Source organism: Numida meleagris, chromosome 5, assembly GCF_002078875.1.
Source record: "Numida meleagris isolate 19003 breed g44 Domestic line chromosome 5, NumMel1.0, whole genome shotgun sequence".
NCBI classification, from domain to species: Eukaryota; Metazoa; Chordata; class Aves; order Galliformes; family Numididae; genus Numida; species Numida meleagris.
Window position 1 is genome coordinate 37,753,126 of NC_034413.1, and position 21,291 is coordinate 37,774,416.

The window sequence follows — 21,291 nt, forward strand, 5'->3', positions numbered from 1 at the left end:
TTCCCAGCTACTAATGAAAAAGTGTGAAACTGGAGTGTTCCATTATAAATGTATTCTTGATTCAGAAGGGCACTAAGAGGAAGGGTTGCAGAGGGGACTTAGCCTGGGCAGCGCTGGCTGCAGCAAGGAAGTGAGGAAGCCTACATTTATTGTTCAGGCGCTGTGTCCTCAGCACTGTGGGTGTTTTTTGATTGAACACCAATTTTCATGTTTTAGAAGAGCACCTGCTTCTGAAGGCCAGATGTTTTGTGGCTGGGCGTTGCTTCTGGTGAGTTCCCAGCAAAACAGAGATCCCTCCCGAAGGGGGTCTCAGGGGATCACTGTCCCATGGCCAGACCTTGCATCCTGTCAGCAGTGGGGCAGGGGACCCAGTGGGTGCTGGATCTGGAGCCTGCACCTTGGAAAGCAGGACTTGGCTTCAGGTAGAACAGACAGCACTGACATTGTTTCAGGATGGAACTAATTCTGTCTCTTCCTAAAGAAAATCAGTATTTCTAGTTTATTAGGCTCCAAAATAGGACTTTTGGGTGGAAATTCCAAGTTTCAATACTATGGAAAGATGGGTTTTCCTGTTGTATTAGGGAATCTGGCAGGAGCTTATTCTCCTTCCCCAGTGGTCTGTGGTTGATACTGTGTTTCACTAAGCGATGATGATACGTGCGTACACAGGGATTTCTTCTTTCCAAAATATATTTCCTAATCTTTTTTCTGGCAACTCACCTCAAACGAGAATAGCTGTCTCACAAACAAAGGCTGGGCGAGGGCTGAAGGGAGTGCAAAGTCAGATAAGAGGCACCCTAGGAATAAAGCAGATTAGACTGGGGAAGAAAACATGGAGAACCAGCTTGGAGAAGTGGAGTTGCCTGAGACACAATTTCCTATTTTCTCTAATGCAAAATTCACCACTGGGTCCAGACTGTGTTATGTGTTTATTAGCAGACAGCGCTCCGCGGGCATTGGCTGTGTACAGTCAAGGGTCAACACAGCATGATGAGTTGGTGAGCAGCCGTATTACTGTACTGATTCCTATTTCTGTAAAGATAATGAAGTGTTGGTGAGGGCTTGAGAGCAAAGAGGAGCTGTTCATGGCAGGTGACGCACTGAGCAATAGAGGAGCACGGGGTATGGGGACACATTGCATTCAAGTGTACCCACAGCCAAAGTGAGGTGCTGGGAGTTCTTGGCACAGGATGTCACCGTTTTGGTTTGCAGGTTAGGGATCACAGGCAAGGCAACCTGCATGTTAGACAAGGTGATGTGAGATCATCCCTGCCTTAGTGATCCCTGTTTTGTAACCAGGGTGTGCTTCCAAAGCCAGGATTGCTATCATTTCCAAACAAATACAGTGAACAATGGAAAAACGTAAGTTGAGTGAGAATACTGGGAGTAGCTCTTGAAGACCATGTGTAGAGATTAAGCTAGCTCCAGCTGACATTAATAGGATGGGTGTAGCCATTCTTTTCATCCCTTCTCCTAATTGCAGATGCTTTTTGAGCTATCTTGATGAAGATTTTTGCAAAGCTCCTGAGGGTGACATCTGCTCCTGGTGGGAGGCTCCTAAATTGCAGGTTTCCTTTCCTGCAACTGTCGTAGAGACTGCTAAACCTTGAAAATAGGAAGTTCTAGTTAGATGACTAGAGGGAGTGTGAAATTGTTGATGTCATCAAAGGAGCCATACATTGTGTCAATCACACAAATGTCTCTGGTTTTCAGGCAAGATTTTCAGTGTCTGTGCTTTGCCAACCACGAGGATAGAAGTCAGTGCGCTCTGAGGTCCTCCTCTTTGGAGCCTTTGGCATTTGCATTGTCCACAACTGCTGCAGTGGATTAGAGCGTATGCTGCTCAGCCAGGGAGCAGGGCTAGGCTGACAATAAATGTATATTCTAAGTGTAGCTGTTGTGTTGCATTAATGTTGTTTATCTTGCCTTTGTAGCCCTGCACTGGCACATGACATGAGCGATGTTAATGATGTGTGAAAGGCAGGGCTTTTTAAAGGGCCATGCTGGTGCGAAGCTGAGCGAGGTATAATTAGAGCAGTATCTGGTCTGCTGATAAAATAAAGGCAGCCTAATTGCCAGCGTTTTCACTTCCTGGGCTTCTCTTATTCATCAAAGGCTTTGCTCAGCTTGGTCCACATATCCCTCTCAGGGTAAGGGAACTCAAGCAAAAGTATTTGCAGGATTGATTTCCATTTATTGTCAGGAGAATTATGGGAGTTAAAACAACCATGTAGATTCCTGTTACTTTTTTCAGTTTATTTGCCCATTGGTGCTGTTGCAGAGACTCAGAGAAGCAGTAGGTAGCACAGTAATACAAAGAGGACAGCTTCCAGCTGTCTATATACGGATGCAGAAGTTGCATCACCAGGGGAGGAGGCTGAGGCGAGCTGGGGGCTGCGGGGCCTGGTGTCATGCATTGCTTACACTGAGATGAGCTCGTGGGGAAACTCGGCACCATGGGAAGCTGAAGCCCAGTGCAGAAAGGTGCAGGCAGGTGTGTTGGGACAGTGGAGGTACAGTGCCAGATCGGGGATGATGTTGAGATGCAGCCACCTCCCGGTGACACCCCATGAGCAGGCCCAACCTCTCGCTTTGGGAAGAGAACAATGTATGGCACACCACCATGGCAAAGCTGCCAAGTGCAGCGACAACAGGTGTGGATAAGGAGGCTGAGTGAATGCAGCCTCTGTTTGTTGTGAAAAAAACACGCAGTGTGTCGGACAAAGCCAATCTCTTCCCATGTGCAAGGCCCATTAGGAACTTTTCAGCTATCATTTATTTAGACAGGAAGTATATTCTCCTTTTACAGTAGTTTACTGGCAGATTTATAAAGGTTGCTAGTGAAATTTGTTGGAGTGGGAGGACAGAGAAATGGACACAAACACGCCGCTAGCTGAAAAGCCAGCCCTTCTCCTCTCATCGAGCTGCTGCCCAAACCACTTTCCAGACTAGTAACAAAATGGGTTATTTCTGGTTGTTTTTCCTTCAATTATTGGAAGCCATGTGATTCCTCTGACACTCCACAAATCCTTACCAGAATTCAGAAACCCCTGCTTATTAATCAAAAAGTTGAGGTCATTTTGTGCTATAACTGGAAGGATTAAAAAAAAATGGGGTTTGAAAACTGTTAAGAGACACAGATGTAGTAGGCTAAAGAAATAAGGAGTATAAATAGAGTACTGTTATGAGACACTTCATGGATTTGTGGAATCAGTTAATTCCTTTAGAAATAACCTGGCAGTGTTCACATTTTCCTTGAAGGTCAGTGCCAAGAATCTGTTATTTGTTAGATTTATTTGTTTGTTTATTTCAAAGACATTAGCATATAGGAGTTTTGCCAGCCTGTATCACATTTAAATCTATTAAATCCCATTCTGTGTCTCTCAGAGTCAGAATACTGGAGGCTTGGAGAGAAGTGTTAGGCCAATGCAGCTGATGTATCAGATAATGTCACCATAGGCTTCATTCACCCTAATCTCTAATAGCAAGAGTCTGGCTTCACTGCCAAGGTTTACAGTTTAATATCTCTTCCAAGAAGTGCTGTCATTGACCATGGCTTTGGAACTAAATCTTGTATTTTGTTTTATCTTTGGGACACTTTGAGGACTCTCTGTGCTCGCAGGCTGGAAACTAGAGCTTTCATGGCATCTGGGGATGTTGGTTCCTATGCTCTGCTGGCTGGGGTGAGACATGACACCTCCTGTGCTTCTACCCCTCTGCTAACTGTGTGAAACAGCAAAACAAACAAGTAGTGCCTACTTGGGTTAAGAACCAAGGGGAGAATGACACTGCTTTTAGTAGACGCAATTAATTTTTTTTTTCCTAGGGGATGCAGGGTTTCTCTCAGCTCTCCATGTTATGTTACAGTACTATGAAAACTGGTCTTGATTCCTTGGGCTGTCTTTCAGACCTTGCTCTGTGATCTTGGTGGGCAATTTCCTATATAGGGACTTGTGTGCATCCTACCTGTTGTAGGATCTGACCCACTGGATATGACAAAGAAAATAAAAAGAAGGGCCATGGAGTATTATGGAGAGGTATTCTGTCTCTGTGGAGCCCAGGTGACAAATATTCCGTTGGTGTTGTCGTCTTGATCTCAAGAGGAGTAAGAGCAAGGATGAAATCATTTAGACTGGGAAATTAGGTTTGAAACTATGAGGACAACATGCTAGGAGGCAAAATGGGCAGAAGTTGAACAGCTTTCAGCCACAGCCAATGGCAACCCTCATTTCTCCTCTTCTTTGGAGAAAGTGAGCTTCTTCATGTGCTGTGTGGTCTGTGCTTCTGGGTCTGGTATATGTGGAAGGCTTTTACCCACAGACTTTTTGGGCTACAATCTATGATAAATTATAGATTTACACACACACGTATACATAAAATATATACATACTTGTATACATGTATGTTTATACATATTTAGACATAGATATATCTATAGACACGTGTAGATATGCACCTACTTATGTATATGTAAGTGTATGTACTTCTATGTACATGTATCATTGTTGCTTGCTGGAAAGCACTTTTTGGGTCTGTTTCTAAGCATGAGGACTGGAAATGTCCGTTCCAGGAGGTATCTACTTGCAGAGATTTAATACACAGAGCTTATAAGTTATATATTAAAAAAAAAAAAGTTTCTTCTTAAACTGAAAAACTGAGCTACAGAGAAGCAGCTGGTGCTTTATTGCTTTTGAGTCCCTTTGTGTTACCATAAAGCTCTTGCCACACAATGGCACATTTACAATTATTAAAAATCAAATGTAGAGTAGAAAGAACCATGTTGGATTTGAGATGTGATGTGCTCCAGTGGGGATTTCTGGTAGGTCTTGCAGCTGGTTGTCTATTGACTGAATGACTTTCTGCCTCTCTTCATTCTCTTTTCGATGTCTTGATTTCCTTGGAAAAAAGCTGTGCGAAGGGATGATCTGCCGAGAGCAGCTCAGCACCTTCAAGAAAAATGGATAAGCCCAATGGGGATGCCCATTTAAAAACAATATTGATTTTTGCCTTTTACACGGCTGTGTAGTGGACATGGCCATTTGTAGTTATCAAGCTTAAACATTCCTCCATTCCTTCTGCAAAATATCCTATAAGAGATTGGGGCAACTGATGCAGAAGCATCATTCAGTCCAGAAACAGAAGTTTTGGTTCAGTAAAACAATCTGAATAATTACCTAATTCCATCCTGTTTGATCCTGAAGTCTGCATTTTTTTTCTCTGCAATTTCAGATTTTTGCAGTGTCCATACATCTGGTAGAAGTCCTTGGTCACGATACCGGAAAAATGGGAAGCTGTGGCTCTTGAGCAGAAAGAAAAAGTAATTCCAGTGGCATCTTATTATCTTCCAGTAATAAAAATGTGAGCTAATGTGTCTGGTGCTGTTACAGGCAGAGGAATGAGGCATAGGTGAAGTGGTGAAGGCAGCACTGGGGGAGCTGGGAACTGATCCTGTGCCCCTTGATGCTGCGGCCATGCTTACAATTCCTCCATCCCTCACTACTGGGACAACTGCTTGAACTGGATGTTTTCCACTAAAGTAATCAGAACTGAAATAGTTTGTGGCATTACTTAAAATACATCAGTAGAGTGATGTGCCTGTGTTAGCACTCTGTTTTAAGCTACCTGTAGACCTGAGAAAGATGCCAAACTCCTGACTGTGTAGTGGTTGTCCCATCCTTGGCCTTTAATTCTCTTTATATTTTTGCTATGATAATAATATTCTACAGCCAGTCTCCACTTCGTTAGTATAATTCATGGCATTATTGTTAGCTGAAGAGCTTGCTAGCGCCAGTACACGTTTGATGTGAATGTGGAGCTGAGCTGAGGAAATTGTGGTGTTTTCATGAAGAGATACAAGGCTAGTGTAGGAAATGGTAGCATATTGGTTATGGGAGTCACGTGTGTATGAAACCCGCTCTGTAATGAATATTTAATAGTACCTCTTCAGTATGCTGCTAGCAGGGTCTGAATAATGCTCTGTTATTCCAGATTCAGTATCTGCATGGACATGTCCTATTGGATAGAAGGAAGGTGTTTTTGTACAATAAGAGTGTTGAAGCACTGGCACAGGTTGTGCAGAGAAGTGGTGGATGCCCCATCCTTGGAGACAGTGAAGGTCAGGCTGGACAGGGCTCTGAGCACCTGATAGAGCTGTAGGTGTCCCTGTTCATTGCAGGGGAGTTGGACTAGATGACCTCTAAGGGTCCCTTCCAACTCAAAGATTCTATGATTCTATGAAAAGCATGGAAAGACTTGCATAGCACTTGGAAGAAAAGGAGGATTGTTCTTTTGGAAAGCAGAGAAGAGCAAAAGGGGAAACAGACTGGTTTGTACTGGAGGTAGGTCCAGTAGCTTTGGAGCCAAGAGCTCTGTGGGCATTTGGGATGAATTTGCTCCATGGACTGTCCTCATAGGCTGCTTACATTTCATGGAATGGTTACAGCTGGCATCTGAAGTATAGATTGATATGTGGTGGAACTGGAGATAGTGTTAAAAATAAAAGCAAAACTAGGAAATCCTGCATCTGATCTCTCCAGCTTTGATATCTATCAACAATTAAATGTAAAACAAAGCTCACGGAATCAAAGAATTTGCCTCAAAGTAGACACTTGCTGGTGAATAGCTTCATGAGCAGGCTTTGCTCTCCTTCCAAACTAGCCCCTGCAGTATGCTTTCTGAGATCTCTTGTTGGCAACTAGCTTGAAGTCTCAAGGCTCAAGTCATTTTTTTCTGCAGTTGGAAATGGCAGACAGTGATGCAGTAACCTTCAGAATGTATGAGTAACGCGAGTTCTTTGTCAGAAAGCCATACAGCTGAAATGGCTTGGTCGAACTACCTGGAGACAGAGCGCAGACAAAATGTGGTGGGTCACAACTCACATTTTATAGGGGTGTAAAAAGAATGGAGCGCTCTCTGATGGATTTTAAAGGCTGGTGGAGTGAGTTACTGATGAATTTTCATGGTCCTACATAGCCAAGTCTGGAAAGCGCCTTTGGAAGGGGTGATTTTGTATTGAAATGCATTCATGCTTGGAGCTTTGGAAAAAGAAGGTACTCAGCTGTATACTTGAAAGTGTGGTATAGAAATATCATTCTGAAGGTATTTTTAAGTACATCAGCTAGGTTTTGATTAGTAAATGGAGGGTTTCCACGTTATTGAGATGTTGGGCAAAATTATAAGGTAGAGAGCTCTTTTTTTTTAATGTGAACAAAACTGAGGCTATGGTGTTAAAAATGTTTTTACATGTGGAAAAACCTGAGCTGTTGCCTGATGTGGACCATAGGGCTGTCCGGTTTGGTCTTCGGTTTTTGCAAACTGTTGAGTCGTGTAATCCCTTCAGTGCATTAATTGTGCCTTACAGCAGTGGCTTGCCATTTCTAGTTTTACCTCTTTGTCTGTGAGGAAAGTCTGGGGGTTCCTGGGATTGTCAGGAAAACTTGCCAGCTTGGATGTTACTCTGATGTCCTTTCTCTTGTTTGGGATGGTATTGTTTTGAACACTTTTTTTATTTTCTATTTTTTCCTTCTTGCTTTGTGGAAATGCATATTTTCTTCTGCAATGTCTATGGAGTAAATAACTAAATGCCCCCTTAACATTTATTCTCTGAGGCCGACTAAGTTCAGTTTCTGGGCCTCCCCTCTGGAAGTGGGGTCCCCAGCTTCCCTGACAGCCTGATTCTTAATGCCAGAGGTACTTTTCTTGTTTCAGGTCTGCGCATAGGTATGTGCAGGTCTGTCTGAGCTCCAGGATAGTTCCTAGCTGTTTCGCTAGTCTTCATATTTCTTTGATGCTAATCTGCGAGGTATGCTTCATGCATTGTTTCTACTAGGTATTTACTCAGTATGCATCCTATAGACTCTGTATCCTTTCATGTCTCCTCTAATTCTCAAATGCTTTCTCAATACTATCATCCTTTTCTCTCTTGTGCTCCTTGCTTATCTTCAGAGAGAAACTGAACAAAGTCCTCAGTTCTCTCTTCCCTGCAGAGTGTCTTGTTTTGCTTTCTGAGCAATCCCAAGCTTCTTGGGTGTAGGCCCTTTTCTTCTTGCCCTATTTTTCCACCATGGCTTGAAGGCAGGAGGACAGCTTGAGGTGGTACAGCTGTGCTGCTTGTGGTGCACAGCCACCACCTGAATGCAGCAACCTGTAACCTTCTAGCAGCAAGAACACCAACCATACAGCAACAGAAGCACACTAACAGTCATCCACACCAAAAGATTACAAAATGGGGAAGGAACAAGTCCCAAGCAAACTCTGTTGGTGGTTGTGCTGTTGTTTTTCCTCTGCTTTTTAACTTCTCAGTGGGGATATATTGGCTTTTTGCATTCCTGCCTCAAAGCCAACAAAACCACACTGATAGCTTCAGTTTTCTGTCTGAGAGCGAACCCCTCCATGTCTGATAGGAGTCCCAGAAATCTTAGCAGGTACCGTCCTTGAGATGTACGTGGTTATATGTCTGGGTTCATTTCAAAGAGTCTTCCATAATCCAGATAATAATCTACTATTCACAATTAGATGTAGTTCCAATTTCTTGAATGCTCAAGCAATCATTTTCTTTGGTAATTGAGTTCCCCATAGAATTCCCCTATTCTGATCTCCTGCTCAGAAAACTAAGCATATTAATTTGAAAAGCTGCATGAATGCCTGGCCAGGATAATGGCAGCAGAATAATTGCAAGGAAATCTCTTACAACGGGCTTATTTTCATCTAATAAAGCCTTCCCCAATGGTTACGCTGTATGCTATGAATATGATATGAGCTCTGTAGTCTGCATGTGTGTGTTCACATGTACACATCTGAATTTTAACATGCTGAGATCTCCTCAGCATTTTTTGAGTGTTTAAAGATGGTTGTTTAACCATTTACCAACCTATGTTTCTTCTCATGACAGTTTTGTGTGGTAAATGCAAGTGAGCTGAGAGGAAAAAGGACAAGTTCTGCCTGCAGTATTTATATATATGTGTAATACCTATTTATGTGGTTTACAGTAAAAGTTGTCTCCAAATGAAGCTGAGGCCTTCTTCAGCTAGGTATAGGGCAGATACCAGAAGGCTTTGCAGAGTTTGCAGCTCAGCAAGTCAGAGAGGTGAGAACTTCCCCTGAGCACGCCAACAGGCTGGTGGCAGAGCTGAGTTCCCACCTCTCCAGGTTGCTGTTAGCTGTCTTTGGTGACAGTGGGTATAAATTTTGATCCATCATGCTGAGTGGTGAAGCCATAGTAATAACACTGCCTGGCTTAGAGTAAGAGTCTGGCTTAACTAGGTAGCTGAGTTCAAGAGTTTATGATGGCATCAAATATAAATATATATATAATCTCCTTTATTTCTTCCTAAGGAGGTTGCCTACATGGAGACTTTATAGCTCTCTACAACTTCTTGAAGGAAGGTTGTGGCAAGGTGGCGGTTGACATCTTCTCCTGCATAACTAGTGATAGGACAGGAGGGAATGGCCTCAAGTTGCGCCAGGGGAGGTTCAGGATGGATTTTAGGAAAATTTTCTTTTCCAAAGGAGTGGCCAAGCACTGGAACAGGCTGCCTAGGGTGGTGGTTGAGTCCCTGGAGGTGTTCAAGAAATGTTTAGATGTTGTACTAAAGGACATGATTTAGTAGGTGGATGGTTGGATTGGATGATCTTGGAGGTCTTTTCCAACCTTAGTGAATCTATGATTCTACAGGGAATATCCATGTGTATGCCAATGAAGTAGCAGATGACTTGTGCAAGAAAATGTTCTTCAAATCACAAGTATTACCTTATTAATCAGTGTTGCTGAGCTCCATGCCTGCAGTTGGTGAACAGTGCTCTTGCTGTATTTTACATTGTTGGAATTGCTCTCCCCGTTATTTCAGTTGTTGCTCCTCAGTCATTTCACCTATTGGAGTCTTTGGTGAATGTGACGCTTTAGTAATGGAGAGTGTGAAGTGAGGTAATTAGAAGGGATCCCTGATAGGGAGCGGAGTTGATACTTGTCTTATGTTTCTAGATACAATATTTCTCTTTTTATAATAAGGTCAAGTGGCATAATTGTGCTTTTTCATAAGAGCTGAGTGTCCAACTCCCATTGAAGCTGACCAGATTATGTGAATTTGCATCTCATGTGATCCCAAATGCTTTCTGGGCCCATTTTCCTTTTGTGTATGTTTTGTAGCTTAATGGACTTAATGATACCCAGGGATGCAGCACAAATCAAATGATTTTGAAACAACATCAGAGAAAAGACAATGGCAGTATGGTCAGCAGTGGGACTGAAGTACTGTAAGGCTGCAAAGTTAGTTATGAATGAAGGATGGCTTCAGGCTTGCTGCACACCCTCCTCTCTATAAAAGCTGGCACAATCCGTAGACATATGTCTCCATAAATATTTGGAATATGTCCATAGTTATGTGGCACAGTAGTGTGAGCATTTTGTTAGTTACTAGTTGCTGTAGGAGTTTTGCACAGTAATCCAGTTGCTGGAATATTTCACAGCAAACTCTTTCTTACCAACAGTCAGTTAAGTGATATGTTGAATGTCAGAATTTCCAAAGAAAACTGGATTTGCAAATTCTTGTTCAGGACTTCTGTCATCTGCCAGCATCTGCTCCCGTCTCCCAGTACCCCTCCACACCCCAAAAAATACTGAGTAGCTGAAACTATCTTGGCCAGTTCAAGAAGAGTTTATTAAGAAATGAGTCTCTTTCCTATAATACAAATTTCGAACAGCAGTGGAGAAGGGTGTTCTTGATCATTCTTTTAATATGATCAATAGCCTGGCACCTAGGGTATTGGAAAAGCAAGTCTGAACTCCTCAGGCTAACCGGAGATATGAAGACTTATTGCAATCCATGTATGGAAAATGTTATCTGTAACTCCCAAGATGGGGAAGGTAGGATTTGGGTCCCCACCTGGAGTCTGTGCGTAAGGAGTAATGGTGCTTTGCCCATATCAGAACAGCTTTCTTCAGATTTCTTCATGTTTGCTTTTGCCCCCTATGGTGCTTTCATAGGGTGGTGTGCATTCATCTTGAGCTCTGTAGCAATGTGGAAGCTGGTCGTTTTTGTTTGCTGATGATGTGAGATTTTGTTCAGCAAGAAAGCAAGGGGCTTGTCAGACTGTGTATGAAAGGGGTAGATTTCCCCCAAGAAAAGCTGAAATAGGAGATCCCACTTTTACTTAAGTACAAAGCAGTGATTCAGCTGTATGCAATGGCAAATACATGTTTATATAGCTAGTACTGTCACCTGATCATCGTATTTAGGTTGTATATGAGATGCAGTGGGACCAAATGCTGAAAGAAAAGGGCAACAAAATCTGACTGAGATGTAAAAATAGAAGGAAAATGTGTAGTAGGTACCTAGATGCAACCTTGCTATTACCTTTCCTCTGGATGGGTTGGCTTGATGTGATGTAATGGCAAGCGGCTGAATACTGAGACACTTCTCTGCTTCTATCAGCAGAGTTGCTTTCAGTTTCTGTGTTGCCTTCCTTCCACCAGCCATAAATGTCCTTGGCAAAATCACTTTTATTACGTATACAAAAAAAAAACCACGCATCCCTGGCATGTTTATTTCCTGCCTTACTTCACTGGATGGTAGAACAGACTCCCTGTGTCTGTGCAGGTATGCGTGTAGATGTGGAATCATAAATATTTAACTAATAGCGAAAGAAGTCTTTTGTGTAAAGCAGAGGGTAAGCAACAGAAGCCAAGCTGCTCTTTCTGTCAGTGGGCATTCCCTCATTCTCCCTGCCAGCAATGTTGTTGTTTCCTCTGTGCTAGTGTAGATGATCCATTAGCAATTTTTACAGTGTGGTGGTGGTGTTTTTTTTTTTTAGTGGAATGCTTATTTTGTCGAACAAGTGTCACTTTCCCTGCTAAAGGCTTTGAAGGTGATGGTGATCTTGAGGTCCCTCCTGCTTCCCTGTGCTCCCTCCCCCTTGCTGGCCTTGCTTGTAGAGGGGCAGCACGCTGAAAATCCCAGGGACTTCCCTTCTGACAGTGCAAGACATATGATGCAGGTAGCTCTGCTCCTTCCCTGCGGTTGCCTTTCTCCTTGAGCAGCAGACATCTGGGCTGCTTGGCTGCTCTCCTCCACACTGCAGCCCCTACCCAGCATTGAATCCCCTCACCCCCCCCAGGAAGCACCCTGCAGCTTTCTTTCCCTTGCCAGCTCCTTGATTGTTGCGTTATGAGAATTGACCTTTGGGATGGCTATAATTCTGTTTGTGGATTGCAGTAATGTGCACACCTGTGCTGACATTCAGCTGTCTGTACCTGTGGATTTTGACTAAAGCTGGTGGGTAGGTATTTTAAGGTTGGTAATAATGGTCGCAAATACCACATGCGGAGCGGTTCTGTGAATGTAGCCCCTCGTATGCTGAAGTGGGTATCTTATTTGGAGAAATTGGTGTTCATTTTATGTGATAGACTCCTGTGACTCTCCCAAATTAATGAAGAGCAAAAGGTTTGTACATGCTGCGTTTAACTCAGAGGTCATGATAGATTAGGAAGGCTTCATATTTCTTCTGTCCCATCTCTGATGAACTTAATCCCAGAGAGTAAGTGAACTGTGTCCTTAGGGCAGGCAGCTATGTTCTTTAAAAGGAAAGAATACCCTCTGGATTGTTCCTGCATCTAGATAGAGTATGTGAGGAAGGAAGGGACACGGCAGAAAAACAGAACAACAAAAAAAAGTTACATGAGACTAACTGGATGAATTGGGCAAGCCAAGAATTTCTTGGTGGCATACAGGGATGTGCTGGATCTCTGCAGAGTACACTTGAACTAAGTGAGTTTGGTGTGGGTTGGTTTGTTTTTAACACTGACGCTTTCTTGCGGCAAATGCTAGACAGTAGACATGTACGCTGCATCAGCAGGATATACTTGTTAATATATTTTAGTATTCAGAAGTAATCTGAGTCAAGTATTGAATATCTGCTTTCCACTCCGCTGGCAAGCCCAAGGAAATGGCAAGGTGTTGGAGAAGCATTGATTCCCAGTGTTTGTCATCAGAAGTGCATTATAGGACTTGGCACAGGGTTTGACTTAGTCCATCTTTTCATATTCTTTAGGGAAGAAAGAGATGAGTGTTGTCAAATCACTGAGTGCCTCCTCTGCTAAGGGCTCCCACATCTGAATGCCGACGAGCCCAGGTGTAGCTGCTCTTCTGACCTCAGATCAATGATTGAAAATGAAATGAGTCACCATTCGTCCAGCCCTCTGCTGCCTTTGGTGTCTGCTGGGGTGAGGAACAGCCATCAGAACATAGCTTCCCTTAGTTCTTGTGTGACAGGGAATGTTGTTTCCTTTCCTAATGACAGGTGGAGCTTGATTCAGCTGGCTCTTTGCTTTCTGTATTCTAACAGTAAGCACTACAAGTGTGATGGAAAGAAATACAGCTGTAAAACTGAAGGATGGTGTGAGGTGGAGGCTGGAAAAAGATGTTCATTGCTCTTAAGAATTCTCTTGTTTTGCCTTGGCTAAATGGTTTTTATTTAGCAGGATAAATCTTGTGGGACTTAGAGAAATTGCGAGAACTGTGTTCTTCTTGGTCCTGCCTGAAGTGCAGCACACAAACATAACCCTGATCAGTTACCTGAGGCAGCTGGGTTTGTTTTTTAAACTGATATAACTTCAGATTTGTTTTGCATAAAGTTCTAGCATGCTACTGTGCCACGTGATTTACAAGCTGTTTTTTTGAGTCCTGACACTTTGAGTCATGTCTTGCATTATATGTAGTTTCATATTCCATATATATATTTCCATTTTGAAGATATATATCATTTCCCTCAGCATTTGACTCCTTCAAAGAAGAAGACGAGTTGTCTTGTCAGAGTTGCCTTCTCACTGTGGCAAATAGCTAACATCGGTGAGAACTTCTATCAACAAGATTATTAGCTGTGCTGTCCCAGTACTGGCAATAAAAGATGACTCTTGCATATACATGTGTACACATAGGATAAATGAAATGAAGAGTTTAAAAAAAAAAAAAAGCAAAAATTGCAGGCCATGCTCCTTACAAGGGATATGAGGTAGTTCTCATTTTATACAGAGACAATAAGCTGTCACTGATTAGGCTTATGGCCAGCTGACATGGTAACCTCAGTCTTTAACGCTCCTTGACTGTAGCTCAGCAGCAGTTGTAACTCAGAGTTAATGCAAAAGCACAGGTCTGTTGTCTTGGTCTGTGAGGTTAAAGCTCGGCATTTCTGGAATGCCACAGTTGAAGGAAAGGCACATTGAAGCTGCTAGTAGCTTGAAAAATAATAATGCCTGCAGCTATATAACCTGTTAAACATCAACATCTGCTTTCACACCGAAAAGAAAAATCTCTTGCTTTTCTTCAGAGCAGGGCTAAGCTCAAATGCTGAATGAAAAATGAAGTTTTTAGTTTTAATTTTTTTAGAAACCAAATGGGCCTGCATTCTTCTCCTGGCACTTAAAAATTATCCTGTTTTTGAAGGAGAAGCTAGCTGCTTGGTTCCTGTCCGTCAGCTGACACTGCGCACCCCAAGCAGGCAATTTCTTTCAGAGCTTTATTGACAAACCACTTTTATCCAAATGCCAGGGGCAGTGTGGGTGCAATTCTGAGAGAGAGTGATTGGGAACTTGCTCTCACAATCACTGGGGACTCCAAGGTAAATTTGCCCGAAAGCGTATTTTGATGTGAGTGAGAATTGCCATGCAGCTTGTGTACACCGAGCAGGAGAAATCTAATGATAAAGGAAAGATCGTGAAGTGGGAATTGGAGCACGTATTTGCTTGCTGCGAGTCTGCAATCAGTGGGTCTGTTGAAAGGCAGTGTTGGGAAGTCTTTGAGGTTTGTCAGAGCAGAAGGCTGGCCAGCTGATTTCCATTGAGAGAGGTGATGCTGATGTCTGAGTCAGAAGGGTGGGTCTCACCTGTGTTTTCCTCAGAAGCTGACATGCTGTGGAAGTTATTAAGTGCAGTAGTTTGCTGAGCAAGGCTGTGAGTGCAACGTTTGTCAACTGCTTTTGCTTATTTAAAAAATTGTCATGACAGTAAAAATAGGAATTCAAGACTTGAACTAGAGAAGCTGGATCATAAAATATACATAGAGGCCTCAGGGGGGCCTCGCGTCTCTTGTAGAAGTGGAGACCTGTCAGTTTGTGCATGCTTGGAGCAGATTCCGCTTGTTGCTAACTAGTGTACCTGACTGGCACGACATTAGCAGCATTAAATGCTAGTTCCCAGTGCTGGTGTAAATAGAGACCCAAGTTCAGTTGGGCTCCAAGTCTCAGGGCTGAGATTGGCTTAGCCAGAGGATCCCTGCAGGTTGGAGGAGCTTTGGGACTGCTTTCTCTTTCGAGTATCATATCCTGCAGATAGGACTTCTTTGTGTTGGTCTTGTGGGGAAACAGCATTTGGTTTGGTCCTGTGCTGACCCAGTATCTATGTAAATGTTTTTGACTGATGAGTAACTGTAGCTCCAGTGATGATGGATTGGTGGATTAAACCAAGCCTTTTCTTGTTACACCAGACAAGCTTTATAATGAGTGTTGGGTTATGTATTTGCACTGTTGTGTGTGTGTGTGTGTGTGTCTGTGGCTTTCTCTTCTGGAGATTTTGTGTTTCAGGTAACATATGCAGAAATGTAGTAGGAGTAATTCTAAAGTATGAACGTTAGTAGTGAATTCAGATTCTAGAAAGAAACTGTAGGTTCAGAGATGAGATATGACCCTTTTCTGGAAAGTGGACCTCTCTTGGGCAAGTTTCATCCCCCAGACTGAAGCCACTCAAAATAATTAGACACTGAAAATTTAAATTTTGTTATTTATCTTGAAAATTACATGCATATTGATCTCACTTGAAAATCATTAGCTCTTGACCAACTTCATTGCAAACTGAAGTGCTAGCTGAATAGTCTCATTTTTGCTAGACACCTAACCTTATATACATGTGGCTTATGGTGGATTAATTTAACAAGTTTTAAAACTATTAGAGCAGAACAGGAGTTGTGATCCTGAACGAGACCAAGCCTTATTCATATTTGCTTTCCTTTAGTGTCAGCCTCTTTGTGACAGCTTACAATACCTCCAGCAAGTGGCCGCCTGTAAAATCTGGCAGTGTGCTTGTGTAGATTAGTTAGGTGTTATGTGACTGTCTCCCCCCTGGCAAAGTGTGTAATTTATGCTATATACTCATTCCTCACAGGCCCAGGGCGTCTGATCTGCATCAGCTCCAGAGTTTGTATCTTCCCATTAGCAGTTCGCTTACGCAGTTGCCTAAAGAGTGGGGTGGCCTTGATCATTTTTGTTGTCCTTGAAATATTCTGTATCTTTGTGCATGCGTGATTTGTTCATGTTGTTCTTTCATGGGAAGCATCTGTCTGTTCTTATGCAGGGAGTGATCAGATAGGTGAATAGACAAGGAAAAACAGAGTGTGGGGGGAAGATGAAGAAACACTGAAATGGAATCACTCTACCGTGCTCCCAGCAGGGAAATTTAATTTCTGGCAGTTCTACTTTGCATTGACTCCAGCTACTATCTGAGGCCTGTTGCCACTAAGAAAGTACTTTTGTGGCAGTGGGTCCTTCAATATCCGGCCTATTCTCTGCCTGAAATGCCTGTGTTCTCATTGGCATGCATGGCTGGATCCTGTTACAAAGCTAGAGCACCTCCAGCCATAAGTAACCCCTCAAAAACCTGCAAGAAATTAACTCAAATTTCCTATCTAACTTGGATCATTAATTAATTCTATCTCTGCCCCTATTATACCATTAGAAATATTGCCAGTGTCCAAAAGCATGATTACTACATCTGTTAGGAAAGGGAAGAAACAAAAGAATTAATGTTGATGATAATTTATACTGACATGTCGAGGATGGGGAAAGCACTTGGGGCACTGAAGACCTGGCCGGAGATTTCAGCTGAACATTTGAAACAATGTAATGATTTAAGCATTGTTCTTTCTTTCTCTCCTTTTGTTTTTCTGCCTTTTAAAATGTTTTTTTCTCTCTCTTTACCTCAGTGACCCTAAAGTGCCCAACACACTAACGTTCTGTTTACAAGTCAACACTGAAAATATGTGGTTAGCAGAGAAATCTTTCAAGTGGTCTTCTTATTTTTTGAGTATTTTGAAGGACGTTATGGGGTCCTTCTCTGTGGTACTCTGCAATTCTGTTCCCATTCGGTCAGGCTGGTGGTGCAGCCATGCAGGTGGTTAGGGAAAGGAGGCAGCCTGGCCTCTCCACCTGCAGTTGCCCTAGGGATGTCAAGTCTGTGGATCTGTTATCCATGAATTTGTTCAACCTTTTTTGAGATCCCTGGCACTGCCTGGTTCATTAGCCTCATGAGGCAGCAAGTCTCAGGTATTCACCATGTCCTGTGCAAAGAATTTTTCTTTTATCTCTTAGAAAATCAATCTCCTCTTAGGTTTTTTTTTTTTTTTTTTTACCAATTCTCCTTGCTTCTCATTCTGTAGCACCTGGCAAAGTGCAATTCCTTAAGCTTTATCTACTGCATTAATGATTTTTGCAAACCTTAAAATTGCGTTCTTGCTTCAGCTTTCTCCTCCCTCAGCTGGGTAGCATCTCCTTATGCGAGACAGCGGCTCCATCACCTTTACCACATCATTTGCCCTTGGCTAACTGCTGCAACCTTCCTGAGACCAAGACTGTGTGCAGGATGGGGGCATGCGGAGGGCTTGTGAAGTGGCAAAACAACAGCTGTCCCTTTCACAGGAACCCTCCGGATGATTCACAGCATTTTGTTGACTTTTTTTTGGAGGCCACTGCACAATGAGCTGATAATTTCAGATAACTGTCACTGTTGACTCCAAGATCTGACTCAGCTGCTTTCTTCTTCCCAGGTTCAGGTTTCTGCTGGAGTTCTTCAGCATTTCTTCAGCATTTGACTACCCAGAATGGTTTAGTTACATCTCCAGAGCTTGAGATTTCATGATTTACTCCCTTCTCCAGATCTCTGATGAAGGTGTTGAATGAAGTCCTTGCAAACATGTATCCCTGGAAACACCAATGCTAGATTTTCTTCACATCAAAACTTTTTACTACTTAAACAGCTTTTGGTCCAAAAAAGAACAGTTCCTTCATGCCAATGGTAGCTTAATTTAACAGCAGAATATTAAAAATTATAGGTAAAATAAAGCTATTAAAAATAAAATTACAAAAAATAATGTTAAATTGGTTTTTTTTCCATGTGAAACTTTGTCAAAGGCCTTTGGAGAATTCTTCTTATCTGTACGCCAACTGATTGCTCATATGAGTCCAGGTTATCAAGGCAGGATTTCCCCTTCTAGAAGACACATTGTTTCCCTTTAAGATTCTATTAATGTCGCTAGAACTTTTATTACTTATAACAAACTTGACCATCTTAGCAGGACTATAAATTTGACTTGGAGATCTTCAACTCCCAGGCTGCCCTGTGGGACCATTTTGCTAGATGGACTCCTCTCTGTTCATCTGCCATCTTGTGGCCCAGCAGCTGCTGGTGCCAAGATTGCACATCTTAGCTTATTCTTTTGTGTTTTTCTTGGAATTTCTTCACAGCTCTTGGGTGAATACCACCCTGAATGAATCTACAGGTTAGGGGATGACCTGCTGGAAAGGAGCTGTGCAGAGAAGGACCTATATGTCCTGTTAGAAAACAGGTTGACCATGACCCAACAGTATGCCCTTGTTGCCAAGAAGGCCAATGGTGTTGTGGGTTGCATTTAAAAAAAACATGAGAGGAGAGTGTGGTTCTCCGTCCCCTTTGCTCTGCTCTGGTGGGGCCACATCTGGAGTACTGTGTCGAGTTCTGGGCTCCTCAGTTCAAGAAAGGGAGGGAACTTGTGGAGAGAGTCCAGCAGAGGGCCATGAAGTTGATTAGGAGCCTGGAGCATCTCTTTTATGAGGAAAGGGTGAGAGCCCTGGGGCTGTTCAGCCTGGAGAACAGAAGGATGAGAGGGGATCTTATTGATGCTTATAACTGTCTAAAGGGCAGTTGTCAAGTGGATGGGGCCAGGCTCTTTTCAGTGGTACCCAGCAACAGGACAAGGGGCAATGGGCACAAAGTGGAATAGAGGATATTCCATAAGAACAAGAGGACAAAATTCTTTACTGTGAGAGTGCCTGAGCCCTGGAATGAGCTGCCTGGAGAGGCTGTTCGCCAGAGATATTCAAAACCTGCCTGGATGCTTTCCTGTGCAACCTACTCTAGTGTTAGCAGGTGAGTTGGGCTGGGTGATCTCTGGAGTTTTTTTTCCAGCTGGGGCTTTTATGTTTTCCAGCCCCGAGCAGGCCCCATTGCTTCCTGCAGCTTCTCCCTCCTTCCAGAGTGGTATCATTGTGTCTGCCCTGAGGTTGCTCCTCTCCATGAGGGTCCATGAGGAGGGAGGAGGAAGTCCCCACTTCAGGGCAGCACCCAGTTCTCCTCACTGTGTGTTTTCACCACAAAAAGGAGCTGAATCTGCCAGCTGTGCCTGGCTTGTGCGTGATGCTTGTGTTTTTGGTGGGAAATTGTGCAGTCCCTCCAGGCCCCCACAGCAAGCTCCGAGTGGTAACCACTGAGTATTTATATACAATCAAGGCAGACCAGGACCTTTTATGGGCTTTGAGAGTGTGAAGTTTTCCGTTCTCCTTCAGGTAAATGCCCAGACCTTTTTCTTCTTTTTTTTTCTTTCCCCTGTGAGGGCCACTCAGGAAAGCAGGGCTCCTGGGGAGGAAATGGCAGCTGGCTTCCGTACCGCCTCAGGGACAGGCTGCTCCTCAGGGCACCAAGTGGGGCCTGCTGCCCTTCTACTCCTTGGGGAGTGTTGCTGGCATCAGGCATTGGCATCCACTGAAGGGACCTGCAGGGCCTGGGGTGTTCTTGAGGCCTTTCTGAGAAAAACAGGGCCATGGTGGATGGTCCCTGGGCCGAAGCGACCTGAGGGGAACTGTGTTTAAAACAGCTAAAACGGGAGCCCAGTAAAAAAATCACCTGGGGAAAGAAATTCTTTGAATCCATTCTGGAGGATGTCTGTTGTTTGGGAAAGTGTGATGCTGTTAATATTTGCCTGCCATCAGTCCTACTGCTTGCTTCCTTCTCAGCCAAAACCCTCCTGAAACTGTTTTTTTTTTTTTAATTGCACTTGGTGCCTCACAGTAAGTTCTATGAGTATGCTATGCTGTGGTCAGGTGCTGAGTACCTGAGAGTAGAATCAAAGACAAAGATCTGACTTAAGTTGAAGCATAATAAGAGTAGAAGTAATGCCTTTGCAGGAATGATCTCTTTTCTCCATGCAAATTTTCCTGTAGCTCAAAAAAGCCATGGCAGGAATGTAAAAAGAACATGCGAAGCAGGAAGCAGCATGTCTCAGAACTTGGGAGAAGCTCTAATGAAGCATTGCCAGTGTGTTACCGAGATGGTTGTCAGAAAAAATCTGAGCGTGACAGGTCTCACATGTCAGGGGCTCAGCAGATGCTGCTGTAAATGTGCTGTCCCAGGCAAAACCGTGTAATTAACACTGCTTAACTTGATGGCATTTGGATAAATGCAAATTGAAAAAGCATTAAAATAGTGTCATTATTAATGCGTTCCCTTAATAGTGTATGCGTGTGGGGTGTCTTCTGAGATTTCTAATGAGTTGTGCTTATACACAGTTGATATGAAAAGGGCTGGCGTGGGTCGCTTTGCAGCGCTGCTCCATTCCAGTCTTTTAAAGTATTTGGTAACAAGATGTGTTTGTTTAGGCTGCGGAGAACAGGTGCCTGTTTTTCTCTTACCACAGACAGAGCATTTTGTTATCCTCCCCCTCACAGCAGCTCGCTGTGCTGTGCTTGGCGCTGTGTATGCGCTGTCCATAGCGCTGCCTTCTCACAATTGCAGAGTTTGCCAAGCAGCACCAGGGAACCCCCTGCAGTGATACTCATGCAACGTTGCCTTTTGTTTTAATGAGCTGATCTCTGTTTTCAGCTGGGGACCAGAGGGGAAATAGCAGTGATTAAAGATTCTGTGCATTCTTTTAGGTTTCTCATTTTTCCTTATCAATAACTCCTCACAATGCTGTGGTGATATGTAGTCCCTATGAAAAATTAATAGCAATGAGCTCCTTGTTACTGAGGCAGCCTTCTGATATCCTGACAAGGGAACAGCACAGCGGCTAGCAGGCAGCCAAGCTGCAAGTTGGGATCAAGGTATTTCTCTTGATGTAGAAGATGGCTGCCTGTCTTGCTTGTTTTTTTAGTTTACTAGTATATCAGTGCCATACATGCTTTTCAAACTAGAATACAGCTTCATATCGAAAGTCAGTGTCATGGGTCTTTCATGAGTTAGTTTGTGCATCAGATCCTTTTCTTGATCTTTAATGGCCTCTG

At 43.2% G+C, this 21,291-nt stretch overlaps 1 protein-coding gene and 1 long non-coding RNA gene across 4 annotated transcripts in view; both read left to right on the forward strand.

The window, feature by feature from the left end:
• Positions 1-21,291, forward strand: part of ERBB4 (erb-b2 receptor tyrosine kinase 4) — a 538,439-nt gene that overhangs the window by 73,062 nt on the left and 444,086 nt on the right. The window lies entirely within an intron of this gene.
• The window catches only part of LOC110399650, a 68,719-nt gene that overhangs the window by 41,928 nt on the left and 5,500 nt on the right, over positions 1-21,291 (forward strand). The window lies entirely within an intron of this gene.